Source organism: Hippocampus comes, unplaced genomic scaffold (assembly GCF_001891065.2).
Source record: "Hippocampus comes isolate QL1 unplaced genomic scaffold, H_comes_QL1_v1.1 scaffold104, whole genome shotgun sequence".
In the NCBI taxonomy this organism is placed as follows: Eukaryota; Metazoa; Chordata; class Actinopteri; order Syngnathiformes; family Syngnathidae; genus Hippocampus; species Hippocampus comes.
In genome coordinates this window covers 4909374-4930167 of record NW_017806072.1, presented here as the reverse complement: position 1 = coordinate 4930167, position 20794 = coordinate 4909374, and the positions used below count along the sequence as shown (strand labels likewise).

Sequence of the window (20794 nt, the reverse complement as noted above, 5' to 3'; positions counted from 1 at the left end):
AGAGCATTGTTGTTAGGATTGAGATCAGGTCTCCATCGCGGAGCTCCATGCTTGAAGCCAACAATCATCAGAGCAAGTTGCCTTTATGCAATGCAATGGGAGAAGGAGGATCAATTGCTGTTTGATTGACAGAGTAGGATGAATTGTTCACTGATGACATTCATGCTGGAGTCGAAATTTTGGGCTTCTTCACCTACAGTATGTCTGACGACTGCCCCCATAATCTCCTCCATTAGTGGTTTACTTTCATGCGTCATCTCTTGCAAGGTGCAGTGGAACTGAGCATCTCCACTCACCTTAGGTACGCCTAGAAATTTTTTGAGATCCAATACAAGAGCTATCACAGATTCAAATTGTTGTTACTTTTGGATAGACAAGACAAGGGAAGGAAGTTTTATTTAATACAAAAAGTAGCTCACTGAAATGACTAAAAGAATGTACAGAGCAGGAAAAGGATTTTGGAAAACATGATTTTAAACAAACTTTGAAAAACATCACCGGTATGGAGAATATGAAGGTTCGTTTTTAAACTGAATTTAAAAGCATTTGCACTGGGGGCCGACTTCACTACGGTTGGCAGCTTATTCCATTTTCGTGCAGCATACCAGCTAAATGGTGGTTTGCTACTAAAGTGGCATGTTACACAATGGCCCCAGGTTTGAAATCCCGATGCACTTCACAACTTCACGGATTGGTTATTATGGATTCACTCTATTGCGCATTTTCATTTCTGACCATAAATTCATCTAGCAGTTTTACCTCACCAATTTGCATGTTTCTTACTATTTTTCTTACTTTTAAGTCACACAAAAAAAAAAAAATACCATTAACAGATCCTCGATCTGCACACGGAAACAATATAATTCTAGGGCACAATATAATACATAGTAGATTGCCTGGTAAAAGAATCACAGCGACGCTTCCACAGAAAACAGAATAAATAAATGAAAATGACACATTCCATAAAATGACATTGACAAAAAAAATCAACCAGTGTGGTGGGGTAAGTTGGAATTCAACCAAGTAGAACGATGTCTGAAATGCTGCATGAATGGATTGTGATCAAAACAAAAAACATCACCTCCTTGACAAAGATAATAATATATACTTCTGAAGCATCAAAATAAAGTATTTGCATTTTTAATACAGGCAATGTGTTGAACATCATTAGCACATCTGCATGTACGTATAGTACCCTTTAAGTATTAATGAATTAAGTATGCTTTAGCATTTATCGACTTTAGTAACCCTATACTGAAGTGCATAAGCACGATTTTCCTTAATTGCGGTTTTAGTGATATAGACTTTGCCTTGTGGGGCCATTACAGTGTGTTATCAGAATCTAAAACCTCATCTTATATTCATGACTAAAGAAATTTTTCAGCTCAGCATTCTTGTCGTCTCATATACAACGAGGCAGCGGTTTTCTTCGAGGAGATAAAGCAACCGTGATAAACTTTCTTGTTTTCCTCCACTTATTCTGGAAGCTGCTTCTGGATGCTTGCGTTACAGCACTTTGTCCAGGGCAATTCAAGATGAGCAAACATGCTGATTCAATCTCAGATTCCAACATCTGAGGATTCAAGTATGGAGGCATTAACAGATTCCTCTCTGAAAAATCATCAACCACATCTGGTTTGATGGAATTTCACAAATGGCTTCACCCAAGCTGTTGTTTTCCCCACTGCGTACCAATTTGTTGTGTCAAAGCAATTTGTCTGGTTTTCATTTTCTATAGCAGCACTTAAGTAACAGGTTGTGCAGTTGTCTTTCATGGCTTGAGAGCCTGCCTTTTTCCATGGAAGGCACAATTGAACTGCGTCAGTCACTGACAGTCAAAACAAAAATCAGGCAAGAGCAAAATGGATGAGTGAGGAAGACGCCCAGCAAGACAATGAGGTGAGCTGGATGTGTTGTACTGCAATGTGTATTTAATTTAAGGCTATTGAACCACCATAAATTGTCTTTGATTGGATTTTGCAATTGCCAAATGCAACTTGCCGGCTTCAGTCTATCTACAGTGCTGGGAAAAAGTATTTGGCCCCTTCCTGATTTCTATGTTCTTTGCATATTTATCACATACAAAGGTTTCAGTTCATCAAAGTAATTTTAATGTCATACAGCCACAACCCAAGCAAAAACAAAACACAGTTTCTAAATTCCAATTTAATTTATTAAGGCACCAAAAGAATCCCAAATTACCTATCCGTACGTGAAAAAGTATATGCCCCCTTTTTAAATCACAAAGTAACTGTGACGACAGTTTTTGGAAAGTTCAGTTCTATTTCATCAGCAACACCTGATGACCATTTTTTTTTTAAATCAAGAAATTACGTAAATACAGTAGAATCAGGTTCTCAAGAAATAAATACATCTTGCCACTATCCAAACAAATTGTTCTTTTTTGTTGTTGTTTTTTTTTTTTTTTTTTTTTTTATTGAAATCTATCAGGCTGGAAAATGTTACAAAGCCATTTTCAAGACTCTGGGCCTCCAGCGAACCGCTGTCAGAGCCATTATCCACAAATGGATGAAACTCGAAACAGTGGCAAATATTCCCAAGAGTGGTTGAAAGAAGAGTGGGCCAAAATTCCTCCACAGCAATGTGGAAGACTCATTCTCAATTATCACAAATGCTTGACTTCAGTTATTGCTGCCAAGGCTGGCACAACCCATTAGGATGTTCAGGGGGCAATTACTTTTTAACATAGGGACAGATAGGTTTGGATTGCTTTGTACCTAAATAAATTAAATTGGCATTTAGAAACTGCATTTGGTATTTATTTGGCTGAAACCTTTGTGTGTGATAAATATGCAGAGAGCACAGAAATCAGAAAGGAGGCAAATACTTTTTCACGGCGCTGTACTGCAAAAATCACACTCTCAATCAAGACCCACAAGAAGCCGACTGAGGTCCTCGGTATGTTCTCACTCATCAACAGCAAACCATCACTTACATAGACACTATTTACCTGCCTTTCAGATCGTCTAATTAGCATCCCGTATAGATTGCTATAGCTTCATTCAGATTGCGTGACCTCCCTGGCAAATATCTCTGCACGTATGCCTTGTCCATTTGTATCATCAAGGGAGTTTGCCTTAATCTGTGCATCACTACAGCTCCTTCGATTTCCTGTCTGCGATGTGTAGTGTTGTGCAGCTGAGGCCATTAGCACAAATTCCAGATAAACGTATCCGTAGTGTGTGCTACTACTTGGGAATAGAGGTAACACAGGAGCATTCATGTTGCTTGATGTTAATGACTATACTAGTGGTAAGTTGGTAAGTGGAAGAATGGAGTTCCCGAACTGACACATGACAACATTTTACTAACTGTCGACTATATCAGCGATTCCCAAAAAGGGTGTCATGGCACCTCGTGTGCTGTGAGTGATCATCCGGGGTGCTGTGGACTTTCTCCACTTTCCCTTAATTTGTTCAGAAATTATTATTCCATATATGTTGGTTTATCTGGCTATCCCAGCAACATATACTCAAAGGCAGTACAATTAAATAATGTTCATCCATTCGATTACAGATGGTACAATACATTTATGTACCCACTTTTTGTCATTCATATACTGTAAAAGAATAAATAAATCATGGCTCTCTGTGAGATTTATCAGCATTTAGAGAAAATGCCCTCTGTCTGCTGAAATTCATATATTTATGTCTTAAATTTTTACGTAAATTTTAGCTCTGTGTGTTCAATGCACTACATGTTTGCACAGTGGTTGAGAGAGGAAAATAATTTCATCTGTGCTATATGTTACACATAGAGCATATTTGACAATAAAAACTGACTTGACTTGACTTGAATGTCAAACTACACGCAATGCGGACTACCAGATTCACAAACATGCTAAACTAGACTCATCCCAGCATGCAGAAGAATATGCATGCATTTTTACGCTGAGCTCAGTCAACTTTCTGAGACCAAATTTTCAGGTGCATCAGGGTGACGGCAGCTCCGATGCCCAGTGAGGCTCATCGAGGTCCCAAACACTGGACTTGTCCCAGCACGAAAATGGAGCTGTGCCCATTTTTACGCCAAGCACATGGGCACCTGTATATGACAATAGAGCCCAAAGTGCTTCCCCTTCAATGTAGCCTAAAAGATCAACCAACACATTTACAAAGAGATTCTGTGTGTTTCCATTGTGCAGTGTATGAAAAGAAATGTGGCAGAATGGTGGTTGGTTCACCATGAATATGCCCAGCTCTCAGTGCCCTGAGCATCAGACTGTTCCTGGCCACAAGAACACGTAAGTGCCGTAGCAACCTCCCTATTCGCCCATTTCTTTGAAGGGGAAAAAAATTGTAGTTTGTGATTTGGATTTGACACCAGGCCTGGAATTCTTTTTGATACACCTTGTAGGTGACACGCCATATGTTCCATGCATGCATAACTGCAGCTTCACCTTGAGTCTTAACTTGGCTATCAAAGACAATTGCCTCATCACTTCCACAATACTCCCCCACTTTGATTATTCAAAATACAAAATTAAAACATCAACCCTCAGTTTTTGAATCCAGATGAACCGTCTCTTTGACTGGCAAATGTCTGGTATAGACTCAGTGTCTTTAAAGAGCGATTCTTTACTGAAAACCATTCATGATATTCCAGTCCGTAAAAGGACGGCCGTTTGACTTCCAATCGTTCGGCTCAAAATAATGGATATAGAAATACTCAATTCAAGGGTTGTAGCATTTTACTTCCTTGCTGTCATAGAGGCTGTAAAAATTTGTTTACCGCCGTAAATTGTTGCCCATAAAAACGATAAAATACTCAGTCTTAAAGTTAATGAAGCATAATAAAGGCATTTAGTAAAGGGGATTGGCTTGACAGATGCATATAAGGGTATTGTTTTTTTAGTATTCTTTTCACACAAATGTAAAAAGTAGTTGATCATTTGAAACTGTAAAACCAAAACGCTTACTTGGCAAATTTTGAGGATGAGACACTTGCTTCAAATGGGAACCTGATTACTTCATCCCGTTGAGGGTATATTCTATTCATGTGATGGGCTGCCAGGATGAACTCAGATGTTTTAAGGGCATTGTTTCCTATAAAAATGTTTGTTCCCCCAATTGGCATTTAAACAACTTTGTTAGCAACAATACTGAGATAAAATGGGCACATTGTTGGCTGAATGCTGCTGATCCAATAACACAGTGCAGATGAGTGACAACAATGTGGTGACTAGACAGGTCAGGAATGAGGAAACACATGTATCAACACAACAAAATGGTGAGGAGAGAAACAAAATGATCACATAGGAGCAAGTGATACATCTCTGTATTCTGTGAAAGCATCTCTGTGATACACATCACACACCAGCGCCTCTCCCATGCGAATTAGAATGCATAGGGACTACTATCTGCTCTCCATTATTCATTTCTCAAAGTCTCCTCTGCATTGCCCCAGAACTGACTTTATTAATTCAATATGGTATGGTATTATATAATATTAGTCACATATTTACTTTGAGAAAATGACTCGACTACTAACAACATGACTTGATTTGTTCAAATAACTGACGACTGTGGATGTGTATCTGTGTAATTTGTTGTGCATATGTACACCTCCATCTTTTTACCCTGACAAGGTGCCAAACAATGAACTTGCAGCTCTCAGGAGCACACAATTGCCCTCTCTCTCTCTCTCTCTCTCTCTCTCTCTCTCTCTCTCTCTGTCATTGATCGTGTCCATCCATCCATCCATCCATCCATTTTCAACACCACTAATACTGAAGGGAGTTGCTAGAGCAGGGGTGCCCATTACGTCGATCGCGAGCAGTAGGTCAAGGACTTGTCCCAAGTCGATCCGAGGGGTGTAGAGGGAAAAAAAAACTAATATTTGTGTCTCTGTGCATGTTAGTACTGGTAATATATGTTTTGTGTTAATGCACACTGCACCTTAATCATTCTATCAGTCTCACTTTCACAAAACGTATATTTAAAAAATAAAATAAAATAAAGCAGGTCATCTTTAACCTACGGTGACGTGTGACTGCGTCCCCGGAAGTTGTTAGCTACGGTGACGTGTGACTGCGTCACCGGAAGTTGTTAGCGCTCAGCAGTCTGCAGTTGCAGCTTGTGATCAGAGTTGTTGCGCTATATCTTTTATCATTATCATTATTCTCATTCAGTTTGTTTTGTACAATTCACCGAGGGGACGGGCAAAAAATGGGAATCTGGAGGGTTGAGAGAAACATTTTAAAACGGTACGCGTGAGCTACGATCGTTAACAGGCTGCCTAAGTGCGTCGCATGCCTCAGCATCAGGCTATTGCTCATCATGGCATGCGTGTGTACCTGCGTGTGTGCGTGCGTATGCGCGCGTGCGCAGTAACGGGTCGATCACGGGAGATTGGTTGATCGAAAAGTAGATCTTCGGTCAAGAAAGTTTGGGCACCCCTGTACTAGAGCCTAACCCAATTGAATTCGGGCAGAAGGCAGACTACACCCTGAACTGGTCACCAGCCAGTCGCAGGGCACATCTAGAGACAAACAACCATTCACACCCACATCCATACAGTCACTGAGTGGGAACTGATCCCACAAGTTAGGCGATTGTACCACAACACCATCTGCGATTCCCTTTTTTTTATACACACACACACACACACACACACACACACACACACACACACACACACACACACACACACACACACAGGGGGCATACTGGAGCCTATCCCAGCTGTCTTCGGGTAGTAGGCGGGGGACACACTGAACCGGTTGCCAGCCAGTCGTACACAGAAACGAACAACTATCAGAGCTGGAATAAAAAAAGATCTCTCTCTCTCTCGAGAGAGAGAGAGAGAGAGAGAGAGAGAGAGAGAGAGAGAGAGAGATAAAACAAAGGTCAGTGTCAAGTAGTATTGATCCTGTGTTTTACACCAAAAATTTGGTGAGGCGGAGTGGAGACATGTTGGAATAATTTCACTGTTTAAAACATATTTCACTTTGCAGCAATCTGTCTGCGAATACAATTTGAACAATGATTTAAGCTCTTCAAACATTGTCATGTGGCCTTGATATAACAGTGACCCAGTTAGAACCTCCTATGTCTGTGGTCGCAGTGCTACAGAATTCCGCCTTTGACATGCTGTAGATGACATCTGTTTCCAGTTCCGTTGTAGTTTATCTTGTAAATATTTCATTTCATACTGGTGAAGCTGACCATGATGTTTACCACCAGCCAAACAAATCAAGTGTATCCTTGTGCACGGATGGCGATAGATAGTACATCATCACCTTGTCTTTTCACCTCAGGAAGCCCAATTAATGCTAATCTGCACTTAAGCAGTGAATGTTGCTGCTTGCAAATTGAACGACTCAGCATTTATTTTTTTTTTTTTTGAGGCACCCAAAGGCAAATCACAGTGAGATCAATGTTTCACGGTCAGACTCCTCGGCTGCTGAGAGGCTTGCAGGCTGGAGGATACCATATCATGTCTTCTGAGAGTAAATACGTTCCTTCCTGACTCATGTTTAATTAAGTGTGTGAAATGTATAGTGCTGTAGATTAGCACATACTGCATTTTAATATCTGAAGACTGAATGTGAATTAGCTCCAGTTGGTACTGTATTAGTGTTGTGCTACTCACCACCACCACGGTACCAGGGACCGCATACTAAATTTAAGTGCTCTACAATAAAACAAAAAGAAGTCTCACACAAATACAGAAAAGTTTTGATTGTTTCTCAGTATCAGTTCCTTTGCAAGTTCATCTTCATTATTCCTCAACCTGTACATTGAAAGTAACATTTTGAAATACATTTAGCAATGTCAGGTTTAATTTAGAATTTACCGTATTTTCCACACTAAAAGGCGCACCTAAAAACCTTCCATTTTCTTAAAAGCTCACAGCGCGCCTTAAAATCCGATGCGCCTTGTTCATGGTGTTTACGTAATATGTCAACCCCAAAATGGCTCCTTGCTAGAGACATGCTTACAACGCAGAGTTCAAACTTAAGGGAAGGGGTTACGCAGTTGAACACAGAAATAGAGCAGCGGCAAGAGAGTTCAATGTTAACGAGTCAATGTTATAACTTGCTGTTGGTTAAGTGAACTATGTCACTGCTTTATTAAATAAGTTTTACTGACATCTGATCGTTCTGTAGCAACGCCACTCAACAACTAAGCTCAGCTGTTGTCGTTTGTTCAAAGCTTCTTTGATCTGTGACGTGGTTGCTTCGGCGCTGATTGGTTGGACCACGTGCAAACGTGCTCGCGCTCATGCGCGCACAGTAGAGAGCGACTATAGACTACTGAGGCGCACTTCACTCGAGTGGTGTTGCGACAGTTCTGTTCGGATTTCCTTGAGCGTAGAACCATCTAATGGATGCATTGTGGATTGTGTCTTATAGTGCAGTGCGTCCATTATATGAAAAAAAAATACAAAACAGGCCATTCATTGAAGTTGCGCCTCATAATCCAGTGCGCCTTTTAGTGTGGAAAATACAGTACTTTAAAAATTTACTATGAGTAGGAACCGCTCACATTCACGCATATATACATCACAAACAAAACGATAATGGACACAATGCTGCTGTTTGCGTTTGTGCGTTTTCACCCGCAAAGTGCACATTTACCATACCAGTTTCGGGTGAGACCTGGCAGACAGGCAGTCCGTGGACATGCCATTAGTCAATCTTTACAGCGTTGCCAACGACTGGCATGGCATGCACACAGTGATTCCAGTGATTTCAGTGTTATTTTTTTTCTAAAGCATATTCTTTTAATTTCGCCTGCAGAGGGAACTTTTAAAAATGTAAAGAAAAAAAAACATGTCATGTAACCAGACCGTCTGTCCGCTCAAAGAACCAACTGAAAGAAGCCACAATAGCACCTATGACTGCAGTTTCCCCAGATCACCTTGCTCTTTACAAAACAATATTGGCAGGTCCAGGAATCACTGGACATCTGTGCCACAATACGCTGAAAATATGAGTAGAAGGTTGACTTTGAATTTGTTTATTTTACATGTGTCATCTTGAATTTGGGTCAGGGACTCAGGGGCTGGCTGCTTGAATGGTAATGAGCCCACATTGCAGGCTAGGCTCCAACACGCAGTGATGCACACACACACATTCATGATGTTAGCCGTAACAAATGAGACAAATTTATGAAACATGCGAGCGAATGTATTGATTTATTTAACCAAACTGCCACAGATTAGTGCTGTGTTATAACTCAGCCATAAAACAAAGCATAATGTAGCTTGCATGGTTACATTGTATAAGTACGCTGCCAGACAAGATGGTATTCAAATGTCAGACATGTTTTTATCGTTATTTTTAATGGGGCCATTTTTGTGAATTATGCGGTGAGCCGTGCAATTCAGCCTGTCCTTCGAGACGTTACATTGTTTACTGCAGCTCAACTGTGTTCTAATTTGGAAGCCCAGGTCTCCATTAGAGCTGGTCGTTGCATTGCTCTGGTTGTGTCCGATCCAATTTGACTTGGACTCTTATTTGTGTACACAAGATGATGCAAATAAGAAGCTATGATATTTCTGCTGAAGACACAATTGCTAGCACCAATCAAGGCACTTGGCTCCACCACAAGATAAGGGACTTGCACTGGCACGCTTTGAAGCAAGCCCAGGTTACTGGCAGCCATACCACATGCAAATTCATTCTCTGGCTTATCACTCCAGACATAAACTGTCCTCTTGACATTGGCCGCCTCTTATCACACCACTGTAGTAAATTGTTCCCCTTGTTTGTTTTACGCCAATTTGCAATTACCACCCTTACTCACAAACACGAAGGAGACTTTCCCTCCTGTATATGCTTCATTTCTCAAGATAGAATGCTTGTATGTGTTCTGAAATGGGCTATGCATACTTGGGTGATTGCCTGTGGCATGCAAAGCACGTTTAACAAGAGGCACACAAAACATAACTATTTGATGTTCAAGAGGACATTCTATTGCCTGAAGGTGAAGGCCACACTTTAAAATTGTAATAATGATGGCTATGGAGCAGTAGTCATGAATGATTGAGGATGAATGCACTTTCCTTTGTTCACAAAAATACGTTCCCCACAAACCTGATTGACTGTAGACATTCATGTTTTTTTAAATTAGCTTCTGTTTGGAGCATACTATCTTAAAACTGCCACCTAAAAATAAATATTCACAAGCAACACGTTCACAAAACATAAAATAAAAACAAATAACATCTAGAGTATAACCTTCAGTCATCTAATCACTCTGAACGGGGACATTCTAAATTGCAGATACACACATTATGATATTTTTTCATTTCCATTCCTACTTACACTGAATTCATTTTCTTCCAAGTTTTGTATGCTGCCGTCACAAGCCACAAGGATAATATTTCCAAGTTTTGATTTTCACTCAAAACGTTGAGATACCACTCAGCATTTTGTGCTGCAATTGTGCACCACTATGACCACTTTTAGACTGAGTACAGTTTGGGCTGTGACTGTGACTAGTTGTTAATTATTACTCTTATTGGGACACACATGCTTCATTACGGCTGAAATGGGACAGTTGTAGCATAGCAAAAAAGTCGTTTTGAGAGGTGCTCTGTGGGGATCATCATCCTTATTAAATGCTCTCATCCATGGGAGTAATTATTAATATAGACTTTTTTATTTTTTGCCTATGAATGCACTTATCAGTGTAGTGTGGCGAAGCTAATGACAATGACTTTCTTTTGTGGGAAAAAAAAAATTGCAGGGTCTGCCAAAATGTTACAGGCCAGCCCATTAACATCTCATCTTTTTCATTCATCTATTGTGGACATTTTGGGTGCATGGTTTGTTCTATGTATGCATGGTGTTGCTCCAATGCAGTCCACAAAAATTGGGACAGATGGGTGTGGACAGATTTTTCGCACCAGACTTTCTGAGAAGACAGACTGGCCACCACAAACGCTCTGTGTCTCTTGGGTTGGAAGAAGTGAACTATGACAGCATGGAGGATGGGAAGGATGGAAGAAAGGAAGGACATAACCTAAGGTGGAAGAGAGGTGAACGACACACTGATCTTTGGTGACAGCTCCCCAAGAGATGACTCACACTCATAGTTCCTCTCTTTTTTTTTCCTCCTGCATAGGGCTAACCTTGGCAACATTTTTACTTTACCTTTGCCAGATTTATAATACGTGGAAACGACAACCAAATTCACAGCAGCTGTCCAGCTTTGATGGCTAAGGCCACGGGCGCCAACAATTTGCAGCTCACCGTTAAGTGTTTTCATCAGTCAAAACCCTTCACTGATTTAAAGAGTATCACTGCAATAAATCTTGCTTTGAAGAAGTGATAATCTTGTACTGGTCTTGTGGGCTCATGGGCTACATGCTGCATCCCAGCAAGGTGTGTTCGGTAGGTTGTGCTCTAAAATGGACAGTAGGAAAGTAGTAGCAGGAAAGGCAGTAATCTAAAGGTGATGTGGCAATCAAAGGTTTGAGTGAAGAAGCATCTCTTGTTTTGCTTTTTTTTTGTTATTTCTTTAGCTATATGCAAGTGGCTGATGTAACACACTCAAATGCATGACGGTGCAAACCACAGTTACAAAAAATGCTGCGAGACCTTTTGCAGCTGCATTTTAAAATGAGTTCCACAGTAGAGAAGCAACCATTAAAGGAATTCCCTGCGGAAATATTCGCTACTCTGTTTTTAACAAAAGGAAATGAAAAGTAGACATACAGTTGGGTTGAAGCTCATTTTCTGTGGATTGTTACAGCAAGTAAGGCTTGTTAACTCATCACAAAACAACCAAAGTGCTATCATTATTTATTAATAATAGAGTCCATCAGCATGTTTTGAACTATGCCTGTACAACGCTGAGCTCACTGAATGTACAGTGGCTGCTCAAATGGACTCTTGGTTATTTGGTGTGTTGCAGCTCTGTTATAGTATAGTGCAGTGTTTCTTAACCTGGGTTCGGTCTCAGGGGTTCGATGGAGCCTCTGCCATGCAGGGTGAGACACACGCACTCAACATGTTAATTAGTTATGACACGCCCGCTTGGCCATCACTGGCTGCAGATGATCACATGACATTGCTTGTCCAATCTGTGCTGTGGGAAATTTAGTTAGCTTAGTCGTCAATATGTGACTGTCGTGATAGTACGTCGTACTATTTAAAAAAAAAAAAGTATACTTATCTCCTGAAATCTTATTTAGTTTTTTCTGTTTTTAATAAATGCGTTTTTTTATGTCATGAATTATATATATATTTATTTTTTATATCTTGAATTATATATATTTATTTTTCACTTATGAAGGGTTCGGTGAATGTACATATTAACTGGGAGGGTTCGGTAAGGTTAAGAACCACTGGTATAGTGTCATGGCCGTGAAAGATGCTGAGTTGACAGCAGAATCAGAGAACAGTGGTCTGAAATCAAAAGCTTGAACCACTCCTGATGATTGAGAAATATGCTAATGACAAAGATGAGGATCATGGTACAGTATTACATATTGCACACAGGCAGATTAGTCTGCCCACTTGACTGTGTCAAAATGACAGAAACACGCACTGGCTGCCTTTTTGTTATTTAATCGTTTTTAATACAAAGTGCATACAAGGTCTACACAGTTTTTGCACACACACTTCAGTAGTGACAAAGAGGCAATCAAACACTTACTCATCATCTCTGTTCAGTCACTTGAAGTCTTGGTTTTAAATGAGAAGAAGTGATAAGAACTGTGACGTGAATGCTGCAGTGTCTTCGTGGTCATTCATTAGGTTTATATGCAGGGATTTTGTTATCATTCCGAGTCAACTTTTTACATGTGACATGATCAATTCCCATCTTGTCTGTACATGTGCCTATTTCTGTCACGACAATAACTATATCAACTAATGGACACAGTCATTTTTTTTGGACTTGATAAATTATCATTCACCGTATTTTCTGCACTACAAGGTGCTTCATAGTACAAGGCGCACCTTCAATGTACGGTCTATATATATACTTGCATATTCAAACATTGCATATTAAAACAATCTTTTTAAATTTGTAATTCAACATTTCATGGAGAGAGAGAGAGAGAGAGAGAGAGAGAGAGAGAGAGAGAGAGAGAGAGAGAAACTTTATTGTCTTGGAATTTAGAGGCCCCCCTGCAAAATTTACAAAATTATTTTGTAAGATTTGTTGTTTTTGCTTGAAACATTTAGTATATATATATATATATATATATATATATATATATATATAAAAAATATAAAGGGCACACCACATTATAAGGCACCTAGATAGATGCTACAATTTATGGAGCTACACTAAAGGGAATACAATACAATACAATACAGCTCTATTGATATAGCGCTTTCACAACTGCTGCAGCTGTAACAAAGCGCTTTACAGAACATTTCAAATGCTACGTCCAAGAAATCAGAATATTGATCCACATATAAGACGCATCATATTATAAGGCGCATTGTCTACACCTTTCTGGTACACCCGCCAGGGACTTCAAGAGAATGGCGACTGGTACCACATACCCGTTTTGAGTGCCAGAATTGACAGCAAGACCAGCGTACGGAGGTGTGTCTCCCCAATGCAAGCTCTCTGGTGCATCGTAGTCTTGCAATGGAAAGATTACAGCTCTACGTTAATACAAACACATCAGCCTACATGCACCATGACAGAAGACGTATTTAAAAATTTGAGTGTTTATTTAGGAGTGTATTCATTTGTTGGAAAACAAACTTTGTTGATCCAGAGTACCTGACATTACAAAAATCTCATAGGTAACCAGCAAACCAAAATATTAAAAAGTATGAATACTACATACATTTAGTCACAAACGTACTTCAACAGTGTGGAATCAGGGCTTGTTTACAGAAGGTGGCCAAAACCTATCGCGGATAAATGAGAGTTGGATACAAAGGATGAATGTACCTTCTGGAAGAACATTTCATTTTTTTGCCTATCACTATAGTGTGCTGGCATCTACAGAAAGTACTGTCATATATTTCTGATGACTAAAATGTATTGAAGAAAAATACACACTCAACAATGAAAATGACAACAATAATTGTCTGAGCACATACTTTCTGTGATCACGCTTTCATTTTTAACCTAATTGGAGACTAGATAAGCTGTTCAATTTGCCTTAAAAAAATAGTGGATTTCTCAAACAGCCATTCCAGCCTTGTACAAGCTGGCGAAAGAGGACATTGTGAAGGAGATGAAAGACATCTCATTTTACTCTCCCACTACAGATACTATGTGGTTGTATGTGATGTCAATAGTTGCTGAAGTGCATTTATTTTTAACACAGCTCGAGTCATTTCGTATCCGAGATATTTTATTTTTCCCCAATTTCAATGCAAATGTTCAATATCCTTGCATTGAAAGATAATTTCAGTGAAAAGTATTTTAATCTTTGTTCTGACATCATTACTATATCAGTGGCATTTCAAAGACAACAACAACAACAACAATGATACGTTCCTTTAGCTGTCCGTTTCCTGGGAAAATATATCATCTGGAAAAAATTATCGTGACAGGCTTACATGCGCCACTACGTTTAATTGGAAAGGCTGTTTTACAGATGTGTTACATGTGCAGATCGATGTAAACATCATGTGATTTGTCAAGATGGAGTCGGTTGTCTATTGAGCATAGTAGTTGTGATTATTTCTTCATTTTTATCAAAGTAATAGCTTGATAAAAACAAGTGGCAAGTGTCTCCCGTTACACACCAGCTCGGGTTGGATGTCACCATATTGTGATTTGTGGAAACGATGATGTCACTCCGAATGTACATCAAGACAAAGCATGTGCCAAAAACACAGCCTGGCTTTTCCAAATGGACCCTAGCCAGGACTTCTGATTGGATTGCCAAAATGAGTGCAAATGAAAATCCATTTAGATTTGTCCTTTTAATTCAAATTGAGGAGTTTGGAGCATTTTAATTTGTTTGGGCATCCGTTTCATTCTTATCAGAAGACAAGGCTGCATCGAAATTTTGGTACTGGTGCTGGAAAAGAAAAAGTAGTCAGGCTCACCAACGTAATGCCACCACCATAGTGGCACCACCTAGTCCCCAAGGACCACAAGAGTAGCCTGCGGGCTTGTTCTAAAAATAACCCACCAATGATGGGATAAAAGTTCACCATTAAAAAAATGGAAACATTTACAGAGATTAAAATAAATCAGGTGTTGCATATCCATATTAATCTATTCCCTACCTAGTGTCATCATTGTTGCTGGTTGTGGGAAATCATTAACATGATCTATGTTTTCAACTCTAATGGCATTTAATTAAAGGTAACTCAAATTTTATTCCTGAAGTTTGAATTAAAATCATAGCCTTGTTTCCAAAAAGCTGGTGGTCCCTCCTCTAAAGCAATCACATTTGTCTTTTGACTGTTTTACAAAAGAAATGCTTTATGAGCCTTGATAAGCTGCTATCCAATATCGCCTGGAAACATGCGGTGGCTACAAATTTGGTTTGTTTTTCCATAATACGGTAATTGTTGTGGGGCAGTCAGTTTGGTAGACAAGAATGCTCTCATTGAAAGAAGTGTTTTTTTGTGGAGGATGTATGCTGGCTGAGACACAAAGACAATGCATCAGTATGCTTTCATAGATGTCTCTGCTTGCATGCCGGTAAAGTAGATGCAGACTGCAGCAGTGGGGATCTTCGTTGCATCACACGCACAAGCCGGTTTTTGTGTCCATAGGTGTGGGCGACGCTAACAGTATAGCGCACATTCTGAGCCTGGAGCATCGGCCAGCAGAGGCCCCTTAAAATGTTGTAGTCTCATTTAATGAATACAGTTCATTTACATGAAGAAGCCTGCCAAGGTCATAAAAATCTAACACATGTATATTCATACCCATCTTTCGGCATTCATTTCTGATGCTCCAGTTGCTGTTTGTTGTTGCCTGCATGAAAATTAGCACCTTGTTAATGGCTCATATTTGGCCGCTGCCACAAACACTGGCAAACACCTGCTTTCCCACCTGACTGTGAGATAGATGACTACCATTCTGCTAATGCAACAAGCTTACTTTTTTTTTTTTTTTTTTTTAAGTACGGTAGATATCTTATAGTATAGTATAGAATATTCTTGTATTGTATCGTATCGCATAGTATGGTATGGTAGATAGTAGTATTGTATAGTGTAGAGTATAACCGTGATATTTATAAAATATCTAATTATAAACTTCTATTTCACCGAGAGCACAGGCTAAGCAGGATTTCTTAGCCTGTAAACGGAGCCAGATTTATCGTTGTACTGCAATTGCAATTGTACTACACCACGCCTTGATACCGAAAAAGTAAAAGGGACATTTCGTGTCTTGAAGGCACTGTCTCTTAAAGGAAATCTTGACAAATTATTCATTGATTTCACTTTCCTCTGGAACTCTTCTGACAAGCACGCTAGGCAAAGAGAGAACTAAAACGCGATGAAAACACACTCATTGGAAAAGGGCATTGAAACACACAAAGGGATGATGACTGTGAAACATTGACAACCGGGGCATTCAAATCTTATGTGCATGACCCCTGCCAAGCATCGTATTTTCTCGTTGAAGGTCAATATCGAATTCTGTCACCTATTGATCCCAGTGTATTCTTTATATTCTGCCCCTGTGTCATTCTATATGGCACACCAATGTCTACACAATTAGCGTTGAGGTGATGGCAGCTATAACTTGCATACCTACTGAGCCTGCCTCTTCCAAACTATAATGACGAGTTCTCATCATGGAGGACACACGCCGTCACGTGCACCATACGGTGCATACAGAGGGTGTCTTAAGCAGTTCATGTGGAACATATTGCTTCAATGATTAGTCATTCTAATAATACATGCCCTTATGTTTTCTGATTGTAAATCACAAATGGAAAGAAGCAGAATTTCAACTTTATGTTGTGGTTGAATTCTTATTAGATGTACTCCGGCAGGGATGGTGATTTTGTTTTATCGCTGTTAGTTTGTTGCACCTGTAATCTGTAAAGATTATTTTGATAAATTCCAAGAATGTTCGCGCAGAGGTGTGTCATGGGCCAAGAAAAAGGCCACTTAATGAAGGTGCACATTCTGTACGTCACTGTAATGTTTTTTTTTTTTGGTTTTTGTTTTTAATATTGAATTGGGAAAAATGCACAGCTCTTAAAAACAACATTCAGGCATATGTGTGGTATTGTGTTACGCACCAATGAAAGTGTACACTTTTATTTGTATTCGAATTTGTTGCCCATGTCTAACCTAGTTAAAGTATTAAATGGAAGTGTGGGCATTTTTATAGGTGGCCATCAGATGCAAATCGAGTGACAGCAGCAGCTAGTATCAGTTGGTAATGGCCTTTGGACACAGCGATAAGTCACGATGGCGTGGATGAGCTCTATCTTCTGTCTCATTTGTTCCTGTCTAAACGAGATAGGGCCACTATCTGCCGGCAGGTGTCCTGCAGCAACATGCTAACAATACAAGATACGCTTTAGAGTCATCACCTAGCTGGCACACTCGTCACGCCACCATTATCCATCCTGATGCGGTCTTAACCTCCAAGGATGGAGGACAATCGGAGATCGCCACATACAGCAGATGGATGTGCCCCAATCATGTCAAGAAGTCAGGGAACCGGAGATCAAATTAATCAGTCGCCACATCTCATGTTGTTCCTGTCGTTTGACAGGCAGACTAGAAGATTACTTTCCTCCGGAAAATGTCCGTCACCATAAGAATCACAGTGTGCAAGCAAAAGCAGCAATGCTCGCTAAAAACTCCTCCATCTGGGGTGGCATTCTTGAGAGTGTCTCAGAAATGCACTTGTTTAAATACGTGAGTGTAATTTAGAAACTTTCCCTGGAAAACACGCTCACAGTGTGGAGGGTAATTTACATGCTAAAGCAAAGAAAGGGAGGAGCAAAAGAAGAAGGAACAATCCACCTGTTGAAAGGAGTGTTTGGTACAAAGGATGGTCTTTGATTAAAAGAGGGGAAGCATGTTAGCTCGGCGTCTCCATTCTCCTTCGGAGGCTTTGTTTTTCATTGACTTTCAAAAGATTTTTAATTGTTTTCTTACCTTGACTTCCACATCAGATTGATATGACAGTGCAACAAAACACTGAGTGGCAGATTCTTTGGGGTGGGTGGGAGGTGTTAGATGGTTCCTTGGAAATGTATAGATCTCATGTTAGCCAGGGTCAATGGGGAAACTGCAGCCTAGCCCAGCTGACCCAGGACAAAAGACAGACTTCACCCTGGAGTAGCACATGCAGCAAAGATACAGGACGATTCAGACCTATGGGCAGTTTAGTGCACCCACAGCTTGTCAACTCTGATATCCATTTATGTCTGCCTACCATAAAACCCCTTTCAAGTATAGCAAAGACCAAAGTAGAGTGTTTTAGCACTGTGCCCACCATGTTTGTGAAGTGTGGAAAAACTGACAGCCTTTTGCCAGCAGTGACTTTGAATTGACTGGTTGTTAATCATTCCGACTTGAATGGAGTGCTGCTTCGAGGCTGAGCCTGAATAGCAACAGGAGCAATCAGGATGTGAAGCGAGAAGCGGCATGCTAAATTCTTTGATATTATCCACATCTCGGCCAATCATTGCACCTCACCTTGCCCTATTTCACTACAAATGAAGAGTGAGTGAGGACAGGACGGCAGTAGTAAATAAACAATTTTCTATGGAGAATTTCATTATGTGTAGGGCTGCGAGATTGGTCTACCTCAGGGTTTTTTTTTCTCAATTAACTTCTGCTTGCAGTTTAAGATGAGGTCATATTGGTGAGTAGCATATAGCATACAGAAGTCTCCTTCAATACACTCATTGAGCCAAATGCAATATTTTGCTGCTAACTGGTCTCTCAATCAACAATCCTCAGTATCACAATCCTTACTCTGAATGTGTATTTTTCTTCGTATACTGAATTACTTACTTTCTTTATTACTTATGTGCTGCTTCCTCTCTTTGCTGTGGAATTTTCATTGCAGTGATATCATCTATTTAGACAACAAAAGGGTTTTATGACTCTTTTACTGGAGGAGGTGGTAAAAGGCTCTGAGAACCTCAGGTTGCCAAGTCCTGATCTAAGATGATCCCCGCATGCTACATGTATATACAAAAGGAGAAGAGTTTGTCTTAAGAATCAGTTAAATACCAAATAATGTCATCTGTGTGAGATATGATATATGAAGTGCATAATTATTTACAAAGGAATGACTATAATCAGTAAACCTCTTGAGGCAACACGTTTTTAGTCCAACTTTTATTGTTAATATTAGGGTGAGAGTCTAATCACAAAATGACTTGCTCATTTGATTGTGGATAAATATTCATGTAAATCAGACAATGAATCCTAATCAGGGTGTTTCTCCAGAATTCCTTGAGTATCATGATCAGCATCTGTGACTGTAATTTGTCTTTTATGAGCATTTGCATGAAAAACAGCAGGTCTCGCTACAATATGAGTTACAGTCTCATATTTCAACGTTTTTGGGGCAGATTTAATCAAGGCCCTTTGAATACAGCAAGCTATGTTTGACAAATTATTAATCATCACGTCTTTTGTCATTCATCCGGATGAGAAATGTTGCCAGATGGTTCCCCCAATCCTCATGAACTCTGTAGGCTTATCTCACGGAACGATGAAATGTATCCAAACTGATAGCGACTGGCGGTATAGCAGCGACTTGGACTGAGGGAATTAGTCCTGTAAATAAAGGAACCGGAGAGGAGGAGAGAAAGAGAAAGAGAGAGAAAATGAGAGCTAGAAGTATGTAGGTTAAGCAAATGTTAAGTGGAAGTAAAAGAGCAGACATGCAATACCTGACGGCCTAAATAGATGTATCCATTTAATACTATGGCTACGCATTTCAGGTCTCCTGCCACGTCTTTACATGTGTGTGGTTTGGCTCTTTGTTTGATCGAAATCGTGCTACACAGGGTTTCCCCTCCAGGGATTTTAAATTACAGTCGTACCCTGAATAACACATAATTCATACAGTGACCACGCTCGTCCCTCAATTTATTTGTACCAATACATCAAATCAATATTCCCATTGAAATGAACTGAAATGCCATTAATCCATGCCAGCTACCAAAAAAAAAAAAAATAATAAAAAAATAAAATGGGCTTTAAATTGCGGCTTTTGCAATTGGGAAATCTCGTTTTATAAAACCGTGATTATATTGCAAATGCACTTAACTGGTCAGCCTAACTTGGAAGTTAAGGTACCAAAGTAGTATAATACATATATGAATAACTTACCATAAGACAGATGTTGACTGTTTCTTTTATTGATTGATTTCATTGTTTTTTTTAATTTAATGAGGCAAAACCACGTTTAGGGCAGTTGGCCATCTGCCTTTGCTGGTTTGGCATATGGTGGCTATAGTCAATCATTGAAACTGTGCAGCACCGTGCCGACAATACCTGCAGAAAGGAAAAGTAAGGAGAGGAACTTCAGTGGAATGCATTCTGAATATATTATCACAAAGATGGAGGGAGAACCACTAGGAGTGTTACATGGCAAATCTCCATGCCACTCTCGCCACAAGAGAAGCGGTACAATGAAATGTTTCATTTTTCATGTGACATTTGGAGCCTGTGTGAATTAATAAACTTGCACTCCCAGAGTGCATGGCACCGGTTCAGTATAGTACCAGGAGCCATTTGAGATGTGATGATGTCAAGAACTCTGGAAGTAACCCATGCAGTAGTTGTTGATCATCTTTATGACTGTCCTTGATATCCTTTGACACTTTTTTACACACTCGGTTTGGTGCAATTAATTGCCTTAAAGTAGTAGGGTGTAGGGTGGCATGGTGG

At 39.8% G+C, this 20794-nt stretch overlaps 1 protein-coding gene and 1 long non-coding RNA gene across 3 annotated transcripts in view; one reads left to right on the top strand and one right to left on the bottom strand.

The window, feature by feature from the left end:
• tspan9a (tetraspanin 9a) overlaps nt 1–20794 on the top strand; it is a 179904-nt gene that overhangs the window by 104525 nt on the left and 54585 nt on the right. The window lies entirely within an intron of this gene.
• LOC109530447 (uncharacterized) lies at nt 2788–7601 on the bottom strand. The gene is made up of 3 exons (XR_002171013.1): nt 7592–7601; nt 5378–5380; nt 2788–2865 (listed from the first exon to the last, which is right to left on the bottom strand). It is a non-coding gene; the product is annotated as an uncharacterized LOC109530447 (long non-coding RNA).